Source organism: Gambusia affinis, linkage group LG12 (genome assembly GCF_019740435.1).
Source record: "Gambusia affinis linkage group LG12, SWU_Gaff_1.0, whole genome shotgun sequence".
Classification (NCBI taxonomy): Eukaryota; Metazoa; Chordata; class Actinopteri; order Cyprinodontiformes; family Poeciliidae; genus Gambusia; species Gambusia affinis.
In genome coordinates, this window is record NC_057879.1 from 1,526,157 (window position 1) to 1,550,926 (window position 24,770).

The 24,770-nt window shown below is 35.4% G+C and overlaps 1 long non-coding RNA gene across 1 annotated transcript; it reads right to left on the bottom strand.

Annotated features, from left to right (window-relative positions):
* Positions 1–9,746: 9,746 nt before the first annotated feature.
* On the bottom strand, positions 9,747–11,954 carry LOC122841504. Its single transcript, XR_006372398.1, has 4 exons — positions 11,857–11,954; positions 11,229–11,286; positions 10,268–10,343; positions 9,747–10,106 (listed from the first exon to the last, which is right to left on the bottom strand). It is a non-coding gene; the product is annotated as an uncharacterized LOC122841504 (long non-coding RNA).
* Between the last annotated feature and the right edge of the window lie 12,816 nt (positions 11,955–24,770).

Below are 24,770 nucleotides of genomic sequence, written 5' to 3' on the forward strand. Positions count from 1 at the left end.
TTTTTGGATCTTTTGAGCCATCAGTATACAGTGGTGTGAAAAAGTGTTTGCCCCCTTCCTCATTTCCTGTTTTTTTGCATGTTTGTCACACTTAAGTGTTTCGGAACATCAAACCAATTTAAAAAATAGTCAAGGACAACACAAGTAAACACAAAATGCAATTTGTAAATGAAGGTGTTCATTATTAAAGGTGAAAAAAATCCAAACCATCATGGCCCTGTGTGAAAAAGTGATTGCCCCCTACACCTAATAACTGGTTGGGCCACCCTTAGCAGCAACAACTGCAACCAAGCGTTTGCGATAACTTGCAATGAGTTTTTACAGCGTTCTGGAGGAATTTTGGCCCACTCACCTTTGCAGAATTGTTCTAATTCAGTTACATTACAGGGTTTTCGAGCATGAACGGCCTTTTTAAGGTCATACCACAACATCTCAATAGGATTCAGGTCAGGACTTTGGCTAGGCCACTCCAAAGTCTTCATTTTGTTTTTCTTCAGCCATTCAGTGGTGGACTTGCTGGTGTGTTTAGGATCATTGTCCTGCTGCAGAACCCAAGTTCGTTTCAGCTTGAGTTCACGAACAGATGGTTGGACATTCTCCTTCAGGATCTTTTGGTAGAAAGCAGAATTCATAGTTCCATTTATCACAGCAAGTCTTCCAGGTCCTGACGCAGCAAAACAGCCCCAGACCATCACACTACCACCACCATATTTTACTGTTGGTATAATGTTCTTTTTCTGAAATGCAGTGTTCCTTTTACGCCAGACATAATGGGACACACACCTTCCAAAGAGTTCCACTTTTGTCTCATCGGTCCACAGAATATTTTCCCAAAAGACTTGGGGATCATCAAGATGTGTTTTGGAAAAATTGAGACGAGCTTTAATGTTGTTTTTGCTCAGCAGTGGTTTTCTTCTTGGAACTCTGCCATGCAGGCCATTTTTGCCCGGTCTTTTTCTGATGGTGGAGGCCAGGACCCTGACCTTAACTGAGGCAAGTGAGGCCTGCAGTTCTTTGGACGTTGTTGTGGGGTCTTTTGTGACCTCTTGGATGAGTCGTTGCTGCGCTCTTGGGGTAATTTTGGGCGGCCGGCCACTCCTGGGAAGGTTCACCACTGTTCCATGTCTTCACCATTTGTGGATAATGGCTCTCACTGTGGTTCGCTGGATTCCCAAAGCTTTGGAAATGGCTTTATAACCCTTTCCAGACTGATAGATCTTAATTACTGTCTTTCTCAATTGTTCCTGAATTTCTTTGAATCTCAGCATGATGTGTAGCTTTCAAGGATCTTTTGGTGGACTTTACTGTGTCAAGCAGCTCTTATTTAAGTAATGTCTTGACTGAAAACAGGTGTGGCAATAATCAGGCCTGGGTGTAGCTAGAGAAATTGGACTCGGGTGTTAAAAACCACAGTTATAGTATATTTTAACGAGGGGGGCAATCACTTTTTCACACAGGGCCATGATGGTTTGGATTTTTTTTCACCTTTAATAATGAACACCTTCATTTACAAATTGCATTTTGTGTTTACTTGTGTTGTCCTTGACTATTTTTTAAATTGGTTTGATGTTCCGCAACACTTAAATGTGACAAACATGCAAAAAAACAGGAAATGAGGAAGGGGGCAAACACTTTTTCACACCACTGTAAATTTGCAAATAGTCATTATAATTTTTCTGTATTTTATTATAAAATTCTTGACAGATATCTGTTATATTTCTTTTCTTAATATTTAATAATGATCTATCTATATTAATATATTTCCATGTCCATGTAGGTCTCAAAGGCCACAAAACTGTTGGACTAAATTCCTTGTTATATACAATGAACGTTTTTGCTATGTCATCCCCAATCCACCCAAAACTATTCATTTGTTTATTTCCTCTTTCCCAAGAATTTTCTAATACTTTCTTAACTGGATGATCTTCATTATGTCTTCATGTTCTCCTTTTTCCTTTACACATTTTTGCAACATGGCCAAATTCCTGACAGTTGAAACACCTCATTGGTTTAGGCACAAATTCACTGACACTAAATTTTATCAAACCAAAGAAAACCTCCTTTGATACTTCTTTTGACTCAAACTCCAACAACACAGTTTCTGTCTCAACTTTCTCTGGGCCCTTCGTCATCCTTCTTGCGATTTTACTTCCCTCTTTCTTTCTTTCTTTCAAATTCCCAACTAAATCTTTCATATTTACACTTAGAGGCATTCCTGTGATAATTCCTTTACTTTCATTATTTCTTTTTTCACCCACTCTAACAACTGTTCTAACTTTGACTTTACACACCCACCCAAGTTTCTTTGCCTTTTCCACCTGATCTTCTGAATTACATCCAATCAGGAGATTTCCATCTCTCAGTATTTTAGCATGTTTATTTCTCCCACATGCGCTTTAAGTGCTTTTGTTAACTTAAGTGGATCAATCTTCTTAATCAATTCATCTTCATCAAATCTTAGTTGGATTTTTTAATTCTTCTGTTTTTCCCCTCAATGTCTTCAGTACCTTCTGTACTTTCTTCACTTCGCTTTTTCCTCTTTCTTTCAGCGGCTCGCTGTTTCTTACCACCCTTCCCCACCTTTTCCCACTCTTTCCCTTCATTTTGATCACCCATCTCTTCCTCTTCGCTACAATCCATACTTTTCCAGTCACTCCTTTCTAAAGCCACCATTGCCATGTTCTAATTTAAATCCAAGCTAACAGCTGCTTTTGCTTGGATGCCTTGACTCTGCTGCTGCTCTCCTCTGCTCCAGCCAGTCCGCGAGCTCCGGATTTCCTGGAAACTCCGAAGAAATAATTATATATGTCCGTTCTATACTGAGTCTGGAGGAGCTTTTATTTTGAAAGTTCTAAACCGGATGCTGTCGGTTACGTCTGGCACACCAACGTGCAGCAGAATGTGAAAGAAATCACAAGGCGTACCCCGCCTTGTGATATACAACCAAGCATAGGCGTAGGAACCGGGGGGAGTTAGAGGGAACGTCACCCCCCCAAACCCCCAATATTGGAGGCACACGCATTGTAAGTAGCAACCGCCTGCGTCCCTCATTACGAGCAATATGATATTTATTTCCCCATTATTAATCAGCGCTACCCTACACAGCGATGGTTGATTGACTACCTGTACTTTGTGCTAGAGTGGCTAACACAAGTAACAGTTTAGTCAAAAGCCTTTTCTGCTAAAATAAAATCTTTGGCGTATGTTTGATACAGACAGATTCAAAGTGTAGAAGTTGTATCAGTACTGCGATTAACCTGCGGAGAAGCAGTAGTTCTGGTTGTTTGAAGCTGGAAGCAAGTCAAAATTTTGAGTTTCATGCGTGTTAAATGTTAGTGACCAAAATATGGAAGCCCATTTCCGCCATGAAAAAAAAAAAAAGACCAACAGGAAGTCATAATTTCGACATTCAAAGTCATAATTATGAGATTCAAAGTCATTATTATGAGATTCAAAGTCATAATTTCGACTTTTAAAGTCATAATTATGAGATTCAAAGTCATAATTATGAGATTCAAAGTCATAATTTCGACTTTCAAAGTCATAATTATGAGATTCAAAGTCATAATTTCGACTTTCAAAGTCATAATTTCGACTTTTAAAGTCATAATTATGAGATTCAAAGTCATAATTTCGACTTTCAAAGTCATAATTTCGACTTTTAAAGTCATAATTATGAGATTCAAAGTCATAATTTCGACTTTCAAAGTCATAATTATGAGATTCAAAGTCATAATTTCGACTTTTAAAGTCATAATTTCGACTTTTAAAGTCATAATTATGAGATTCAAAGTCATAATTATGAGATTCAAAGTCATAATTATGAGATTCAAAGTCATAATTTCGACTTTTAAAGTCATAATTTCGACTTTTCCACTATTATTAAAAAAAGACCAACAGGAAGTCATAATTTCGACTTTCAAAGTCATAATTTCGATTTTTCCAAAAAAGCAGACATGCTGTCCTTAGTGAGATTTACACAGTATTCCATTTGATCTGTCTAACCAGGAAAACACAGATTTTTCTCCTATTAATGGATTATAAACAAATTGAGGAGTATTTCAGATGTGGTTTAACCAATGATGAAATTCTTGCTTTGCTGGCTGAGGTTCATGGGGTTATTCTTAGCAAGAGGACACCAGAAAGGATTCTTAATAAGAATAAACTTTGGCGCCGAAAGAACAAAACTGATGTGAGTGTAGTGGCAGCTTTCATTCGTCAGCAACTTGAAACCTCTGGACAATGTCACGGATATCGATGGATGCACCAAAAATGCTGGATGAATGGTATTGTTACAGACAGGGAAACAGTTCGAGTCCTTTTATGCTTACTAGATGGTGAAGGAGTAGACCTAAGGTCAAGAAATCGACTGAGGAGACGGATTTACTATTGGAATATTGGACAATTGGAAACTTCTCATCAAAGAGGTCAAAGGTCACATGTGGGGTACCCCCAAGGTTCAATCCTAGGACCCCTCTTATTCAATATCTATATGCTCCCACCAGCTCAGGTTATTACAGGAAATAATAGCTACCATAACTATGCAGACAGCTCTACATTACGATGTCACCAGGTGATTCAGAACCCATCCAATCACTGAACAGATGCTTAGAACAGATAACTGTGTGGATGTGCCAAAACTTCCTCCAGCTGAACAAAAACAAAACTGAAGTTATTATTTTTGGACCTAAAGAGGAACGATCTAGAGTCAGTGCACAGCTTCAGTTATTACAACTAAAAATCAGCGATCAGGCCAGAAACCTGGGGGTAGTGATGGACTCTGACCTGAACCTTCAGAGCCACATAAAGACAGTTACAAAGTTGGCCTTCTATCACCTGAAGAACATTTCTAGGATTAAAGGACTAATGTCTCAGCCAGATCTAGAGAAACTCATCCATGCGTTTATCTTCAGTCGTATTGATTATTGTAACGGCGTCTTCACAGGTCTGTCCAACAAATCAATCAAACAGCTGCAGCTGATCCAGAATGCTGCTGCTCGCGTTCTCACTAAAACCAGGAAGATAGAGCACATAACACCAGTTTTAAAGTCTCTCCACTGTAGCTCAAAGAATAGAGTTTAAAATACTGTTGTTAGTTTATAAATCACTGAATGGTTTAGCACCACAATACATTAAAGATTTGCTGCTGTTGTATCAACCTTCCAGAACCTCTCAGGTCTTCTGGTTCTGGTTCTGCTCTGCAGCCCCAGAACCAGAACCAAACGAGGAGAAGCAGCATTTAGCATCTATGCACCAAAAATCTGGAACAAACTTCCAGAAAACTGTAAAACAGCTGAAACACTGACTTGCTTTAAATCTCAACTAAAAACCCACTTGTTTAAAGTTTTATTTGAAACCTAATCAATTGCAAATTTATTGACGGAACCTGACTTGATGTTCTGTTTTTATTGTTGATTCTATGTTGCATTGTGTTTTTGTGTTTGATTTGATGTAAAGCACTTTGAAATGCCTTGCTGCTGAAATGTGCTATACAAATAAAGTTTGATTGATTGATTGATTGATTGAGGCCTACAAAACAAATAACGATCCAAGAGTCATTGCTGGATACTTCATGGATGCAGTGATTAAAACTGAGGGTTGTCCTGAAAGACTTAGAGTGGATTTAGGGACAGAAAATGTTAATGCAGCTGACATGCAAAGATATTTGCATCTTACAGAAGATCAACCTCAAAGTGATAATGTAATATTTGGTCCAAGCGGATTGAAAGATGGTGGTTGACCCTGCGAAGTGAATGTATCCAGTTCTGGATGGACCTCTTTGACAAACTGAAAGCAGATGGACACTTCTCGGATAACTTCTTGGACAAAGCCTTGATCCAGTTCTGTTTTCTCCACATAATACAGGTGAGCTTGATTTGAGCTGCTCTGTCTTCTCACCTATTGAACATATTTATGATTGCTATAAAGTGGTTATAATGTGCAAAAATTTATTTTCTGAGTATGATACTAAATTAATAGCATATCTTAAATATTGCACAGATTGCATGTTTGGGTAGTTGCTTGATTTAAACTTCCCTGTTTTTGGATAAATAACAGTCATGCTAGATTTACACTTCCGTTTTACTTTTGAATGTTTATTTCAAAGCTATGAGTTTAGTCTGGTTTTTGTTTTCTTCTAGAAAGAACTAAATGAAGTTGTTTCAGCTTGGAACCACCACAGGATACGTCCAACACACAATTCACAAAGTCCTCATGGGCGACCATTCATGATGTACACAGTACCTGAAGTGTATGGAACCAGAGACTATCTACACAGCATTGATCTGAACAGGGTTGAAGCCTGCTTGGAAAACTGTGTTTTCAAAGACTTTCCATGCGATGAAGATGTCTTCAGTATCTGCGTGGACCTGATTTCAGAGCATAACCTGAATGTCACAGATGATGTATTTGCAACAACTGATCTATACATAAGACTCAGACAGCTGATTACCAGAGATTTGGAGCTGCATTGATAAATGTAAAAACATTTTGTTGCGTTGACAGTTTGCTACCTCGTCCCTAATTTGGACTTCAGTAGATATTTGATGACATTCTGAGAGTGGCAGCATTTGCTTCAACACATTGTTGCACCAGTATAAAGATGGGTCAAAGCCATTCACAAGCTCTGTAACTAAGCAAGAAGAGACACTAAAATAAGATAAATCATGCTGAGCTGATAAAATAAGTCTGACATTAGAAAAATATATTGATGCATTGGACAGATGATTTTTGGCTTTGATATTTTCCCTTTATTATCAATATCATTGCATTACAGTTTGAACATTATGCTGATTATTAAACAGGAAATAAATGAATTGAGAACTGCTGTAGAAACATCATTATTTTTCAGGTGTGCAACACAATGCTGATTTAAAGCTTTCCCCACCCCAAATAAATCACACATATAAACTGGAAAAGGCACTTTATTGAACTTCAAAATTAAAGTCTCTATTTAGCTATTAGAGAAGCCTTTGAATGTTTTAAAATAATTCTTTAAGATAATGACAATGCTTCAAGGTGTAAAAAAAAAAGAAAGAAAAGTGTTCTTTTTTAGTTATTTTCTGGTTAAATCTGATATTGAGCTATTGCAATGGCACCAATCTGTTATTGAAAATATTTTAAGGTTATGTTCACTTAAAAAAAATATATACATAAAATGCTGAGTAAACAAAAGAAAATTTTTGAGGAATAAGGGTAAATGAAACACTTTACTCCATTTCTTCCAGAACTGCATTCAAACAGAGTAGCAACATGTTCATCCACTGAACATTTAAATTATGTGACTAATATAAGAAACAAAACATCAGAAATTATTCATAAATTATTTATGCTACTAAGAGCTTGTTTACAAGCGCCATGCCATATTGTATTTTTAATTGTGGAACAAACCAGCTTTTGCAGGCACAACTAAAATTAAAAGAAAAAAAAAAATCTAGTAACAATATAAAATATTTAAATTTAATAAACCCAAAATATTGAGAAAATACATTTTACTGCCAACTCAAATTTATGCTTTAAACTTTAATTTTGGAGTACTTTAACAGAAAACCCCCAAAAAAACACTAGTAGTGGAGTGCCTACTATGACATTGCAGGTGTTATAAGAGAAAAATAAATTGCAAAAAGTAGAAACTCTGTGGAGTTAAGATGAGCTAAAAAACTTAAGATAATGCTAAACTTTGAAAGTTTAATACAAAAAGATTTGGTAACACTTTATTTGAAAGGGTGTGCATAAGACTGGCATGACACTGTCATAAACATGACATAACATCTGTCATGAACATGAAGTCGAATGTTTATGACAGTTGTCATGAAGTGTCATTCGGTAAAATATGCCACTTTTATCGTAAAAGTTGCTCTAAAAGTTGCATTGAAAGTCCATCAAAGGTGCCAACTTTGCATTAAATTATCATAATTCACAAAATCATGCAAAGTTGGCACTTTTAATGGACTTTTAATGCAACTTTTAGAGCAACTTTGCATTAAAAGTGGCATTATTTACCAAATGACACTTCATGACAACTGTCATAAACATTCATAAAGACTCCCTCATGTTCATGACAGATATTGTCATGTTTATGACAGTGTCATGCCAGTCTTATGCACACCCCTTCAAATAAGGTGTTACCAAAAATTCCTTAAACTCACATGTTCTTCAGCTGAAGTCTGTTAGACTATATCCATCACCCATACACTACTTTCTAGGACCTTGTTTATTTCGTGTCGAAACTCTGGATAGTTATCATAATTAACTGGCAACTCTAGGTAGCAACCGCATGTGTGGGCAACTGGCCGTCTCTGAATACCTTGAAGTTGAGTGAAGCTAACACTGATAGTTTTTTGAAGAAACAAATCAGATCCTGTGCAGAACCGCAGAAAAAGTGACAGGTGTTGTGAGTCTGATTCTCTGAGATAAGAACTTAAATATCTGCTGATGTTTTTCTGCAGTTCATTCATGACTGCAGGATATACAATTGAATGTATAACCTTTCTTAATGTTGGCTGGAGATTTTCATATGCAGCTGTAATACTTTCCATCTCTGACCTCAGCGGGGAAAGGACAGTGCTCCACTGCTCAATAACAAAGGCAGGTTCCTGAATGAGCTTTTTGTGGGCAAGCTCCTCAAGTAGTAGCTCTATGTTATCAGCTGTTGGTACTCTTCGACAGTTATGGATATCCATGATTTCCAGAAGCTCTTCTTTGTCAACACTCTGAAAATCTGAAAGACAAGATTCAAACACCATCCGATCGTACTCTGTAACATACCTTAAGAAGCTATCAACAAGAGGACTCTTTATAGAACCAAGAACTGCTTGTTCCAGTATTACTGGAGCAAGTTTTATAGGCAGGTACTTCTGTTTTTGCCAGCCAAAGGCAATAATTCGGCCAATGCTTTCCCATTGTTGCTGTCCAAAATCATGACGCAAGTAGGGCACCTTAAAGTTATTGCCCATTGTGCACTGTTCATAAAAGTCCTGCCAAAATTCTGAGAGGACATCCCTCAAAACTCCTCCATCATCAACAGCCTTTTCTTGCCTTCCATCAGGGAGCACCACTTGAATACATATGTCCTCCTGAGTGACACCTGGATCACAAAAATGTGAAATTAGTTCTTTCAGGATCTGGCCACGGTGAAGAACAAGGATTTTCTTAATCCCTTCTCTCTGAACAATTGGCTCGTTCAAAGAATCAAATTGTGAAGAAGAAAGCACTGGAGTAGATGGCTGTGGAGACAGAGGAAGGGTGTCATCAAGACTGAGACTATCTGTGTCAGAAATGTGTCCTGTGAAAAAGGTAACAGTGCCACTGTCTTCTAAAATGTCCCCATTGATTCCTGCATCTAGCTCTTGGACATTGGACAAATCACCCATGTCATCAGTAGAGTAAACTAGGTAAACATTATCACTGCTGCTGTTTGTCAGGACACTGCTGGTTCCAACATATATGGCATCAATGCTGTCTGGTGCTTTGGATTGAGTCAGTGGTGTGCAAACTTGAGAGTGAGTAGAAAACCTTAAAGTGTCTTGGTCATTTCCACTGGGGTTGTCTGGTTCTGAGTTGCTGCCAGTGTCCTTCTTTTTGGTTGTTAGGTAAAAACGCAAAACAGGTAGTTTTGTCTGCTCATAAAGTTCTCCAACTGTAATATGTTCATCAAGTGAATGTTCCTGGAAATCTGTCATGTCAACCTCAAAATCTGTAATTCTTCCATGTGAATTTCTTTGAGATGGAAAAAACAAACCCACTGCCTTTTCAATTAAGTCATTTTTTCTACATTCCTTTGACACATCAATTTTTCTTGTTCCACCACCTTTCTTTGTCCGAACTTGAAAAAAATTCCCATCTTGAGAATTCATCCATCCTATCTCAACTTTTCGAACAGTTTTTTGAGCATTTCTGATGCTAACATTTTCTGAGATCTGCTTTTGATTGTTGCCTGTGTTCCTTGAAATCTTGACTCTCAATCTGTCAAAAAGTTTTGATTTCCGGCCAGCAGGATCATTTTCCCTTCGTCTGCAATATCCGAGAAGTGCCAGTCGGTCACCATAAGATGGGAGATACTCCTTAAGCTGCTCATCTGTCATGAGCAGAAGGACACTGGAGTCAATCTAGAAAACAAAAGTTAAAACAGTTATTTAACCTATAAAAATGAGGGGAAAAACCCAGTAAAATCAGCCACATGATAAAACTGATCTGTCTTCACCATGTCTCTATAATAGTGTTGTATGATAACTTCTAAATGTACTGATTTCCTTAGCAAGCTAGCTACCTTATCCTTTTGCAGTCGTTGTATGACTTCCTCTGAAACATCCCGTGATTTTAAGAAGTCATATATCTCATCCATCCTGTGACAATTACACACAATAACTAGTGAATAATGTCTAATAAAACATAACTTTGCAAAAAATTTATTATGAACATGAGAATAGGGTTGAATGATATTACTGAAAAACATTTCACGATACAACCATTTTTTTTTATTTTATATAATTTTTTATTTTTTATATCTGAAATACTACCAAACTGGTGATGTGACCTTTCCCATTTTATCCACAGCTTTCACACCATAATGTTTTTTAAAAACATTTATGAGGCACAGTGGTGAAACATTAAACTGCTGCTCCGCAAGTTACTCAACAGCTTGTTGCTAGTTCACCAGTGAGCTAAATGATGCCATCAACCTAGATGAGCTAGCCTTGAGAGGTTGAGAAGCCTTGACTGTGCCTACATCCTCCAGAATGGTATGTGGTTCTGGATCAGAGTTCAGAGAATATTCTATAGAATATTCTGTCAGACTTACTATCTATTGATATTGATCACGTGTGTATCGTGATACATATAACTGATTTATTGTCCAACCCTACAACACAGATAGAAACTGTATTTTAGACTCAAGCTCCTGCTAAAATAAAGACAATAGACAACAAAACAGCTGTACAGATCTGCAATAATAAACCAATACATAAAGAAACTACATAAAAGTAATAAAGAAAAATCTACCAGTGTCTCCACAACTAAATGGCAAAGTGTAGAGCTTAGGTCTGAAAGTTCTGTTTACATTTTTCCCCTAAAATATTTCAATGGTTGAACAATTCTCAAAATGAAATTCCCATCTTTATAAAAGATTCAAGTGCATGAACATCATCAGAATGATTTCAGTTTTGATCTTAATTACTTTCATTTAAACAGATAATATGATAAATTGGATTTTCACAAGACTTGCAACTTACCTCTGTTTAGGTTTAGGTTCAGGTCAAAGGAACCTCCTCTGTCTCTTTTGTAGGTATCCTGAAAGTTGAGTAAAGTTGAGGAGTTAAAATTTTCAACAGGGCCTGCCTGTTTTGGGGATTTTTTAAGTTCCTTGTTTTTCAATTTTTCTTATTTTGAATTGCTTTTATAAATATTGTCAATGTAAAGCTGTAGATCTCCAGCATTAGCATAAGTGTACATGAAACTGCTAAGAAAACAGTTTGAAAACTGATGCATATTGTACTTCCATATTTTACTCTTGTCTATGTATTGACAAAAACAATTTAACGGGAAAGATAGTGAATCACATTATGCATAACAAAACGTGCATAAAACGAGCTGTGGAGCTTGTTTTAACCTACTAGCTATTGCTTGTATTTATGCCACAAAATAATTATACATATTAACTTATTGAATTTTTGGAGTACAAACTTCTTATCGCACTCAAAAAAAACCCTGTTAAATATGCTATAACAAAGTTAGCACGTTTGACGGTTAACCTGCAGCTAGCTCATGTTGCTCAAACAACGAACGATGTACATAACACCACACGATCAAAAAGCAATCAAAACGAAGGAATCTAAACAAAATCAAAAAAGGCGAACCTACCTTTTACTGATTCTTAACGCAGTAGCAAAGGTTGGACCTTGAATTTAGGATCATATTTAACTGGGAGCTGGAGCACGCTCTTATTCTAAGGAGGCTTGTCTCCAACTGCTCCGGTATCTCGTAATTATGACTTTGAAAGTCGAAATTATGACTTCCTGTTGGTCTTTTTTTTTTTTTTTTTAATGGCGGAAAAGTCGAAATTATGACTTTAAAAGTCAAAATTATGACTTTAAAAGTCGAAATTATGACTTTGAATCTCATAATTATGACTTTAAAAGTCGAAATTATGACTTTGAAAGTCGAAATTATGACTTTGAATCTCATAATTATGACTTTGAAAGTCGAAATTATGACTTTGAATCTCATAATTATGACTTTGAATCTCATAATTATGACTTTAAAAGTCGAAATTATGACTTTAAAAGTCGAAATTATGACTTTGAATCTCATAATTATGACTTTAAAAGTCGAAATTATGACTTTGAAAGTCGAAATTATGACTTTGAATCTCATAATTATGACTTTAAAAGTCGAAATTATGACTTTAAAAGTCGAAATTATGACTTTGAATCTCATAATTATGACTTTGAAAGTCGAAATTATGACTTTGAATCTCATAATTATGACTTTGAAAGTCGAAATTATGACTTTGAATCTCATAATTATGACTTTGAATGTCGAAATTATGACTTCCTGTTGGTCTTTTTTTTTTTCATGGCGGAAATGGGCTTCCATACTAAAAACACTATATCAACGAGAGAAGTGAAAAACGGACAGTAAGTGAAATTTCAGCATCACAATCAAATTTCAGTATAATTTGCTTTAGTACAATTTGGAAATGCTGAGAAGCAGTAGATCTGGTTGTTTGAAGCTGGAACCAAGTCAAAATTTTGAGTTTTAAGCTTTTTTTACTGTTAGTGACCAAAAACGCTTTATCTCAGCGAGAGAATCCAAAAACGGACAGTTTGTGAAATTTCAGCACCACAATGAAATTTCAGCATAATTTGCTTTAGTATAACTTGGAAATGCTGAGAAGCAGTAAATCTGGTTGTTTGAAGCTGGAAGCAAGTCAAAATTTTGAGTTTCATGCGTGTTAAATGTTAGTGAAAAACGCTTTATCTCAGAGAAGCCAAAAACGGACAGTTTGTGAAATTTCAGCACCACAATGAAATTTCAGCATAATTTGCTTTAGTATAACTTGGAAATGCTGAGAAGCAGTAAATCTGGTTGTTTGAAGCTGGAAGCAAGTCAAAATTTTGAGTTTCATGCGTGTTAAATGTTAGTGACCAAAAACACTATATCAACGAGAGAAGTGAAAAACGGACAGTTTGTGAAATTTCAGCACCACAATCAAATTTCAGCATAATTTGCTTTAGTATAACTTGGAAATGCTGAGAAGCAGTAAATCTGGTTGTTTGAATCTGGAACCAGTTCAAAATTTTGAGTTTTAAGCTTTTTTACTGTTAGTGACCAAAAACGCATTATCTCAGCGAGAGAAGCCAAAAACGGACAGTTTGTGAAATTTCAGCACCACAATGAAATTTCAGCATAATTTGCTTTAGTATAACTTGGAAATGCTGAGAAGCAGTAAATCTGGTTGTTTGAAGCTGGAAGCAAGTCAAAATTTTGAGTTTCATGCGTGTTAAATGTTAGTGACCAAAAACACTATATCAACGAGAGAAGTGAAAAACGGACAGTTTGTGAAATTTCAGCACCACAATCAAATTTCAGCATAATTTGTTTTAGTATAACTTGGAAATGCTGAGAAGCAGTAAATCTGGTTGTTTGAAGCTGGAACCAGTTCAAAATTTTGAGTTTTAAGCTTTTTTACTGTTAGTGACCAAAAACGCTTTATCTCAGCGAGAGAAGCCAAAAATGGACAGTTTGTGAAATTTCAGCACCACAATCAAATTTCAGCATAATTTGCTTTAGTATAACTTGGAAATGCTGAGAAGCAGTAAATCTGGTTGTTTGAAGCTGGAACCAGTTCAAAATTTTGAGTTTTAAGCTTTTTTACTGTTAGTGACCAAAAACGCTTTATCTCAGCGGGAGAAGCCAAAAATGGAAAGTTTGTGAAATTTCAGCACCACAATCAAATTTCAGCATAATTTGCTTTAGTATAACTTGGAAATGCTGAGAAGCAGTAAAACTGATTGTCTGAAGCTGGAACCAGGTCAAAATTTTGAGTTTTAAGCTTCTTTGCGGTTAGTGACCAAAAACGCTTTTTCTCAGCGAGAGAAGCCAAAAATGGACAGTTTGTGAAATTTCAGCACCACAATCAAATTTCAGCATAATTTGCTTTAGTATAACTTGGAAATGCTGAGAAGCAGTAAATCTGGTTGTTTGAAGCTGGAACCAGTTCAAAATTTTGAGTTTTAAGCTTTTTTTAATTTCAGAAATTTCAGCACCACGATCAATGGACAGTTTGTGAAATTTCAGCACCACAATCAAATTTCAGCATAATTTGCTTAATATAACTTGGAAATGCTGAGAAACAGTAAATCTGGTTGTTTGAAGCTGGAACCAGTTCAAAATTTTGAGTTTTAAGCTTCTTTACTGTTAGTGACCAAAAACGCATTACCTCAGCGAGAGAAGCCAAAAACGTACAGTTTGTGAAATTTCAGCACCACAATCAAATTTCAGCATAATTTACTTTAGTATAACTTGGAAATGCTGAGAAGCAGTAAATCTGGTTCTTTGAAGCTGGAACCAGTTCACAATTTTTAGTTTTAAGCTTTTTTACTGTTAGTGACCAAAAACGCTTTATCTCAGCGAGAGAAGCCAAAAATGGACAGTTTGTGAAATTTCAGCACCACAATCAAATTTCAGCATAATTTGCTTAATATAACTTGGAAATGCTGAGAAACAGTAAATCTGGTTGTTTGAAGCTGGAACAAGTTCAAAATTTTGAGTTTTAAGCTTTTTTACTGCTAGTGACCAAAAACGCTTTATCTCAGCGAGAGAAGCCAAAAATGGACAGTTTGTGAAATTTCAGCACCACAATCAAATTTCAGCATAATTTGCTTAATATAACTTGGAAATGCTGAGAAACAGTAAATCTGGTTGTTTGAAGCTGGAACCAGTTCAAAATTTTGAGTTTTAAGCTTTTTTACAGTTAGTGACCAAAAACGCTTTATCTCAGCGAGAGAAGCCAAAAATGGACAGTTTGTGAAATTTCAGCACCACAATCAAATTTCAGCATAATTTGCTTAATATAACTTGGAAATGCTGAGAAACAGTAAATCTGGTTGTTTGAAGCTGGAACCAGTTCACAATTTTGAGTTTTAAGCTTCTTTACTGTTAGTGACCAAAAACGCTTTATCTCAGCGAGAGAAGCCAAAAATGGACAGTTTGTGAAATTTCAGCACCACAATCAAATTTCAGCATAATTTGTTTTAGTATAACTTGTAAATGCTGAGAAGCAGTAAATTTGGTTGTTTGAAGCTGGAACCAGTTCAAAATTTTGAGTTTTAAGCTTCTTTACTGTTAGTGAACAAAAAAATCTTTATCTCAGCGAGACAAGCCAAAAACGGATAGTTTGTGAAATTTCAGCACCACAATCAAATTTCTGCATAATTTGCTTAATATAACTTGGAAATGCTGAGAAACAGTAAATCTGGTTGTTTGAAGCTGGAACCAGTTCAAAATTTTGAGTTTTAAGCTATTTTTAATTTCAGAAATTTCAGCACCACGATCAATGGACAGTTTGTGAAATTTCAGCACCACAATCAAATTTCAGCATAATTTGCTTAATATAGCTTGGAAATGCTGAGAAACAGTAAATCTGGTTGTTTGAAGCTGGAACCAGTTCAAAATTTTGAGTTTTAAGCTTTTTTACTGTTAGTGACCAAAAATGCTTTATCTCAGCGAGAGACGCCAAAAATGGACAGTTTGTGAAATTTCAGCACCACAATCAAATTTCAGCATAATTTGCTTAATATAACTTGGAAATGCTGAGAAACAGTAAATCTGGTTGTTTGAAGCTGGAACCGGTTAAAAATTTTGAGTTTTAAGCTTTTTTACTGTTAGTGACCAAAAACGCTTTATCTCAGCGAGAGAAGCCAAAAATGGACAGTTTGTGAAATTTCAGCACCACAATCAAATTTCAGCATAATTTGTTTTAGTATAACTTGGAAATGCTGAGAAGCAGTAAATCTGGTTGTTTGAAGCTGGAACCAGTTCAAAATTTTGAGTTTTAAGCTTCTTTACTGTTAGTGAACAAAAAAATCTTTATCTCAGCGAGAGAAGCCAAAAACGGATAGTTTGTGAAATTTCAGCACCACAATCAAATTTCTGCATATTTTGCTTAATATAACTTGGAAATGCTGAGAAACAGTAAATCTGGTTGTTTGAAGCTGGAACCAGTTCAAAATTTTGAGTTTTAAGCTTTTTTTAATTTCAGAAATTTCAGCACCACGATCAATGGACAGTTTGTGAAATTTCAGCACCACAATCAAATTTCAGCATAATTTGCTTAATATAGCTTTGAAATGCTGAGAAACAGTAAATCTGGTTGTTTGAAGCTGGAACCAGTTCAAAATTTTGAGTTTTAAGCTTTTTTACTGTTAGTGACCAAAAACGCTTTATCTCAGCGAGAGAAGCCAAAAATGGACAGTTTGTGAAATTTCAGCACCACAATCAAATTTCAGCATAATTTGCTTAATATAACTTGGAAATGCTGAGAAACAGTAAATCTGGTTGTTTGAAGCTGGAACCAGTTCAAAATTTTGAGTTTTAAGCTTCTTTACTGTTAGTGACCAAAAACGCTTTATCTCAGCGAGAGAAGCAAAGAATGGACAGTTTGTGAAATTTCAGCACCACAATCAAATTTCAGCATAATTTGTTTTAGTATAACTTGGAAATGCTGAGAAGCAGTAAATCTGGTTGTTTGAAGCTGGAACCAGTTCAAAATTTTGAGTTTTAAGCTTCTTTACTGTTAGTGAACAAAAAAATCTTTATCTCAGCGAGAGAAGCCAAAAACGGATAGTTTGTGAAATTTCAGCACCACAATCAAATTTCTGCATATTTTGCTTAATATAACTTGGAAATGCTGAGAAACAGTAAATCTGGTTGTTTGAAGCTGGAACCAGTTCAAAATTTTGAGTTTTAAGCTTTTTTTAATTTCAGAAATTTCAGCACCACGATCAATGGACAGTTTGTGAAATTTCAGCACCACAATCAAATTTCTGCATAATTTGCTTAATATAACTTGGAAATGCTGAGAAACAGTAAATCTGGTTGTTTGAAGCTGGAACCGGTTAAAAATTTTGAGTTTTAAGCTTTTTTACTGTTAGTGACCAAAAACGCTTTATCTCAGCGAGAGAAGTTTGTGAAATTTCAGCACCACAATCAAATTTCAGCATAATTTGTTTTAGTATAACTTGGAAATGCTGAGAAGCAGTAAATCTGGTTGTTTGAAGCTGGAACCAGTTCAAAATTTTGAGTTTTAAGCTTCTTTACTGTTAGTGAACAAAAAAATCTTTATCTCAGCGAGAGAAGCCAAAAACGGATAGTTTGTGAAATTTCAGCACCACAATCAAATTTCAGCATAATTTGCTTAATATAGCTTGGAAATGCTGAGAAACAGTAAATCTGGTTGTTTGAAGCTGGAACCAGTTCAAAATTTTGAGTTTTAAGCTTTTTACTGTTAGTGACCAAAAACGCTTTATCTCAGCGAGAGAAGCCAAAAATGGACAGTTTGTGAAATTTCAGCACCACAATCAAATTTCAGCATAATTTGCTTAATATAACTTGGAAATGCTGAGAAACAGTAAATCTGGTTGTTTGAAGCTGGAACCAGTTCAAAATTTTGAGTTTTAAGCTTTTTTACTGTTAGTGACCAAAAACGCTTTATCTCAGCGAGAGAAGCCAAAAATGGACAGTTTGTGAAATTTCAGCACCACAATCAAATTTCAGCATAATTTGCTTAATATAACTTGGAAATGCTGAGAAACAGTAAATCTGGTTGTTTGAAGCTGGAACCAGTTCACAATTTTGAGTTTTAAGCTTTTTTACTGTTAGTGACCAAAAACGCTTTATCTCAGCGAGAGAAGCAAAGAATGGACAGTTTGTGAAATTTCAGCACCACAATCAAATTTCAGCATAATTTGTTTTAGTATAACTTGGAAATGCTGAGAAGCAGTAAATCTGGTTGTTTGAAGCTGGAACCAGTTCAAAATTTTGAGTTTTAAGCTTCTTTACTGTTAGTGAACAAAAAAATCTTTATCTCAGCGAGAGAAGCCAAAAACGGATAGTTTGTGAAATTTCAGCACCACAATCAAATTTCTGCATAATTTGCTTAATATAACTTGGAAATGCTGAGAAACAGTATATATGGTTGTTTGAAGCTGGAACCAGTTCAAAATTTTGAGTTTTAAGCTTTTTTTAATTTCAGAAATTTCAGCACCACGATCAATGGACAGTTTGTGAAATTTCAGCACCACAATCAAATTTCAGCATAATTTGTTTTAGTATAACTTGGAAATGCTGAGAAGCAGTAAATCTGGTTGTTTGAAGCTGGAACCAGTTCAAAATTTTGAGTTTTAAGCTTCTTTACTGTTAGTGAACAAAAAAATCTTTATCTCAGCGAGAAGCCAAAATGGACAGTTTGTGAAATTTCAGCACCACAATCAAATTTCAGCATAATTTGCTTAATATAACTTGGAAATGCTGAGAAGCAGTAAATCTGGTTGTTTGAAGCTGGAACCTGTTCAAAATTTTGAGTTTTAAGCTTCTTTACTGTTAGTGGCCAAAAACGCTTTTTCTCAGCGAGAGAAGCCAAAAATGGACAGTTTGTGAAATTTCAGCACCACAATCAAATTTCAGCATAATTTGCTTTAGTATAACTTGGAAATGCTGAGAAGCAGTAAATCTGGTTGTTTGAATCTGGAACCAGTTCAAAATTTTGAGTTTTAAGCTTTTTTACTGTTAGTGACCTAAAACGCTTTATCTCAGCGAGAGAAGCCAAAAATGGACAGTTTGTGAAATTTCAGCACCACAATCAAATTTCAGCATAATTTGCTTTAGCATAACTTGGAAATGCTGGGAAGCAGTAAATCTGGTTGTTTGAAGCTGGAACCAGTTCAAAATTTTGAGTTTTAAGCTTTTTTACTGTTAGTGACCAAAAACGCTTTATCTCAGCGAGAGAAGCCAAAAATGGACAGTTTGTGAAATTTTAGCACCACAATCAAATTTCAGCATAATTTGCTTAATATAACATGGAAATGCTGAGAAACAGTAAATCTGGTTGTTTGAAGCTGGAACCAGTTCAAAATTTTGAGTTTTAAGCTTTTTTTAATTTCAGACATTTCAGCACCACGATCTATGGACAGTTTGTGATATTTCAGCACCACAATCAAATTTCAGCATAATTTGCTTAATATAACTTGGAAATGCTGAGAAACAGTAAATCTGGTTGTTTGAAGCTGGAACCAAGTCAAAATTTTTAGTTTTAAGCTTTTTTTACTGTTAGTGACCAAAAACGCTTTATCTCAGCGAGAGAAGCCAAAAACGGACAGTTTGTGAAATTTCAGCACCACAATGAAATTTCAGCATAATTTGCTTTAGTATAACTTGGAAATGCTGAGAAGCAGTAAATCTGGTTGTTTGAAGCTGGAAGCAAGTCAAAATTTTGAGTTTCATGCGTGTTAAATGTTAGTGACCAAAAACGCTTTATCTCAGCGAGAGAAGCCAAAAACGGACAGTTTGTGAAATTTCAGCACCATAATGAAATTTCAGCATAATTTGCTTTAGTATAACTTGGAAATGCTGAGAAGCAGTAAATCTGGTTGTTTGAAGCTGGAAGCAAGTCAAAATTTTGAGTTTCATGCGTGTTAAATGTTAGTGACCAAAAACGCTTTATCTCAGCGAGAGAAGCCAAAAACGGACAGTTTGTGAAATTTCAGCACCACAATGAAATTTCAGCATAATTTGCTTTAGTATAACTTGGAAATGCTGAGAAGCAGTAAATCTGGTTGTTTGAAGCTGGAAGCAGTTCAAAATTTTGAGTTTCATGCGTGTTAAATGTTAGTGACCAAAACGCTTTATCTCAACGAGAGAAGCCAAAACGGACAGTTTGTGAAATTTCAGCACCACAATCAAATTTCAGCATAAATTGCTTTAGTATAACTTGGAAATGCTGAGAAGCAGTAAATCTGGTTGTTTGAAGCTGGAAGCAAGTCAAAATTTTGAGTTTCATGCGTGTTAAATGTTAGTGACCAAAAACACTATCTCAGCTTAGAGAAGTGAAAAACGGATAGTTTGTGAAATTTCAGCACCACAATGAAATTTCAGCATAATTTGCTTTAGTATAACTTGGAAATGCTGAGAAGCAGTAAATCTGGTTGTTTGAAGCTGGAAGCAGTTCAAAATTTTGAGTTTCATGCGTGTTAAATGTTAGTGACCAAAAACACTATATCAACGAGAGAAGTGAAAAACGGACAGTTTGTGAAATTTCAGCACCACAATCAAATTTCAGCATAAATTGCTTTAGTATAACTTGGAAATGCTGAGAAGCAGTAAATCTGGTTGTTTGAATCTGGAACCAGTTCAAAATTTTGAGTTTTAAGCTTTTTTACTGTTAGTGACCAAAAACGCATTATCTCAGCGAGAGAAGCCAAAAACGGACAGTTTGTGAAATTTCAGCACCACAATCAAATTTCAGCATAATTTGCTTTAGTATAACTTGGAAATGCTGAGAAGCAGTAAATCTGGTTGTTTGAAGCTGGAACCAGTTCAAAATTTTGAGTTTTAAGCTTTTTTTAATTTCAGAAATTTCAGCACCACGATCAATGGACAGTTTGTGAAATTTCAGCACCACCATCAAATTTCAGCATAATTTGCTTAATATAACTTGGAAATGCTGAGAAACAGTAAATCTGGTTGTTTGAAGCTGGAACCAGTTCAAAATTTTCAGTTTTAAGCTTTTTTACTGTTAGTGACCAAAAACGCTTTATCTCAGCGAGAGAAGCCAAAAATGGACAGTTTGTGAAATTTCAGCACCACAATCAAATTTCAGCATAATTTGCTTAATATAACTTGGAAATGCTGAGAAACAGTAAATCTGGTTGTTTGAAGCTGGAACCAGTTCAAAATTTTGAGTTTTAAGCTTTTTACTGTTAGTGACCAAAACGCTTTATCTCAGAGAAGCCAACAATGGACAGTTTGTGAAATTTCAGCACCACCATCAAATTTCAGCATAATTTGCTTAATATAACTTGGAAATGCTGAGAAACAGTAAATCTGGTTGTTTGAAGCTGGAACCAGTTCAAAATTTTGAGTTTTAAGCTTTTTACTGTTAGTGACCAAAACGCTTTATCTCAGCGAGAAGCCAAAATGGACAGTTTGTGAAATTTCAGCACCACAATCAAATTTCAGCATAATTTGCTTAATATAACTTGGAAATGCTGAGAAACAGTAAATCTGGTTGTTTGAAGCTGGAACCAGTTCACAATTTTGAGTTTTAAGCTTTTTTACTGTTAGTGACCAAAAACGCTTTATCTCAGCGAGAGAAGCAAAGAATGGACAGTTTGTGAAATTTCAGCACCACAATCAAATTTCAGCATAATTTGTTTTAGTATAACTTGGAAATTCTGAGAAGCAGTAAATCTGGTTGTTTGAAGCTGGAACCAGTTCAAAATTTTGAGTTTTAAGCTTCTTTACTGTTAGTGAACAAAAAAATCTTTATCTCAGCGAGAGAAGCCAAAAACGGATAGTTTGTGAAATTTCAGCACCACAATCAAATTTCTGCATAATTTGCTTAATATAACTTGGAAATGCTGAGAAACAGTATATATGGTTGTTTGAAGCTGGAACCAGTTCAAAATTTTGAGTTTTAAGCTTTTTTTAATTTCAGAAATTTCAGCACCACGATCAATGGACAGTTTGTGAAATTTCAGCACCACAATCAAATTTCAGCATAATTTGTTTTAGTATAACTTGGAAATGCTGAGAAGCAGTAAATCTGGTTGTTTGAAGCTGGAACCAGTTCAAAATTTTGAGTTTTAAGCTTCTTTACTGTTAGTGAACAAAAAAATCTTTATCTCAGCGAGAGAAGCCAAAAATGGACAGTTTGTGAAATTTCAGCACCACAATCAAATTTCAGCATAATTTGCTTAATATAACTTGGAAATGCTGAGAAGCAGTAAATCTGGTTGTTTGAAGCTGGAACCTGTTCAAAATTTTGAGTTTTAAGCTTCTTTGCGGTTAGTGACCAAAAACGCTTTTTCTCAGCGAGAGAAGCCAAAAATGGACAGTTTGTGAAATTTCAGCACCACAATCAAATTTCAGCATAATTTGCTTTAGTATAACTTGGAAATGCTGAGAAGCAGTAAATCTGGTTGTTTGAATCTGGAACCAGTTCAAAATTTTGAGTTTTAAGCTTTTTTACTGTTAGTGACCAAAAACGCTTTATCTCAGCGAGAGAAGCCAAAAATGGACAGTTTGTGAAATTTCAGCACCACAATCAAATTTCAGCATAATTTGCTTTAGCATAACTTGGAAATGCTGGGAAGCAGTAAATCTGGTTGTTTGAAGCTGGAACCAGTTCAAAATTTTGAGTTTTAAGCTTTTTTACTGTTAGTGACCAAAAACGCTTTATCTCAGCGAGAGAAGCCAAAAATGGACAGTTTGTGAAATTTTAGCACCACAATCAAATTTCAGCATAATTTGCTTAATATAACATGGAAATGCTGAGAAACAGTAAATCTGGTTGTTTGAAGCTGGAACCAGTTCAAAATTTTGAGTTTTAAGCTTTTTTTAATTTCAGACATTTCAGCACCACGATCTATGGACAGTTTGTGATATTTCAGCACCACAATCAAATTTCAGCATAATTTGCTTAATATAACTTGGAAATGCTGAGAAACAGTAAATCTGGTTGTTTGAAGCTGGAACCAAGTCAAAATTTTTAGTTTTAAGCTTTTTTTACTGTTAGTGACCAAAAACGCTTTATCTCAGCGAGAGAAGCCAAAAACGGACAGTTTGTGAAATTTCAGCACCACAATGAAATTTCAGCATAATTTGCTTTAGTATAACTTGGAAATGCTGAGAAGCAGTAAATCTGGTTGTTTGAAGCTGGAAGCAAGTCAAAATTTTGAGTTTCATGCGTGTTAAATGTTAGTGACCAAAAACGCTTTATCTCAGCGAGAGAAGCCAAAAACGGACAGTTTGTGAAATTTCAGCACCACAATGAAATTTCAGCATAATTTGCTTTAGTATAACTTGGAAATGCTGAGAAGCAGTAAATCTGGTTGTTTGAAGCTGGAAGCAAGTCAAAATTTTGAGTTTCATGCGTGTTAAATGTTAGTGACCAAAAACACTATATCAACGAGAGAAGTGAAAAACGGACAGTTTGTGAAATTTCAGCACCACAATCAAATTTCAGCATAAATTGCTTTAGTATAACTTGGAAATGCTGAGAAGCAGTAAATCTGGTTGTTTGAAGCTGGAAGCAAGTCAAAATTTTGAGTTTCATGCGTGTTAAATGTTAGTGACCAAAAACGCTTTATCTCAGCTTAGAGAATCCAAAACGGACAGTTTGTGAAATTTCAGCACCACAATGAAATTTCAGCATAATTTGCTTTAGTATAACTTGGAAATGCTGAGAAGCAGTAAATCTGGTTGTTTGAAGCTGGAAGCAAGTCAAAATTTTGAGTTTCATGCGTGTTAAATGTTAGTGACCAAAAACACTATATCAACGAGAGAAGTGAAAAACGGACAGTTTGTGAAATTTCAGCACCACAATCAAATTTCAGCATAAATTGCTTTAGTATAACTTGGAAATGCTGAGAAGCAGTAAATCTGGTTGTTTGAATCTGGAACCAGTTCAAAATTTTGAGTTTTAAGCTTTTTTACTGTTAGTGACCAAAAACGCATTATCTCAGCGAGAGAAGCCAAAAACGGACAGTTTGTGAAATTTCAGCACCACAATCAAATTTCAGCATAATTTGCTTTAGTATAACTTGGAAATACTGAGAAGCAGTAAATCTGGTTGTTTGAAGCTGGAACCAGTTCAAAATTTTGAGTTTTAAGCTTTTTTTAATTTCAGAAATTTCAGCACCACAATCAATGGACAGTTTGTGAAATTTCAGCACCACCATCAAATTTCAGCATAATTTGCTTAATATAACTTGGAAATGCTGAGAAACAGTAAATCTGGTTGTTTGAAGCTGGAACCAGTTCAAAATTTTCAGTTTTAAGCTTTTTTACTGTTAGTGACCAAAAACGCTTTATCTCAGCGAGAGAAGCCAAAAATGGACAGTTTGTGAAATTTCAGCACCACAATCAAATTTCAGCATAATTTGCTTAATATAACTTGGAAATGCTGAGAAACAGTAAATCTGGTTGTTTGAAGCTGGAACCAGTTCAAAATTTTGAGTTTTAAGCTTTTTTACTGTTAGTGACCAAAAACGCTTTATCTCAGCGAGAGAAGCCAAAAATGGACAGTTTGTGAAATTTCAGCACCACAATCAAATTTCAGCATAATTTGCTTAATATAACTTGGAAATGCTGAGAAACAGTAAATCTGGTTGTTTGAAGCTGGAAGCAGTTCAAAATTTTGAGTTTTAAGCTTTTTTACTGTTAGTGACCAAAACGCTTTATCTCCGCGAGAGAAGCCAAACATGGACAGTTTGTGAAATTTCAGCACCACAATCAAATTTCAGCATAATTTGCTTAATATAACTTGGAAATGCTGAGAAACAGTAAATCTGGTTGTTTGAAGCTGGAACCAGTTCAAAATTTTGAGTTTTAAGCTTTTTTTTAATTTCAGAAATTTCAGCACCACAATCAATGGACAGTTTGTGAAATTTCAGCACCACAATCAAATTTCAGCATAATTTGCTTAATATAACTTGGAAATGCTGAGAAACAGTAAATCTGGTTGTTTGAAGCTGGAAGCAGTACAAAATTTTGAG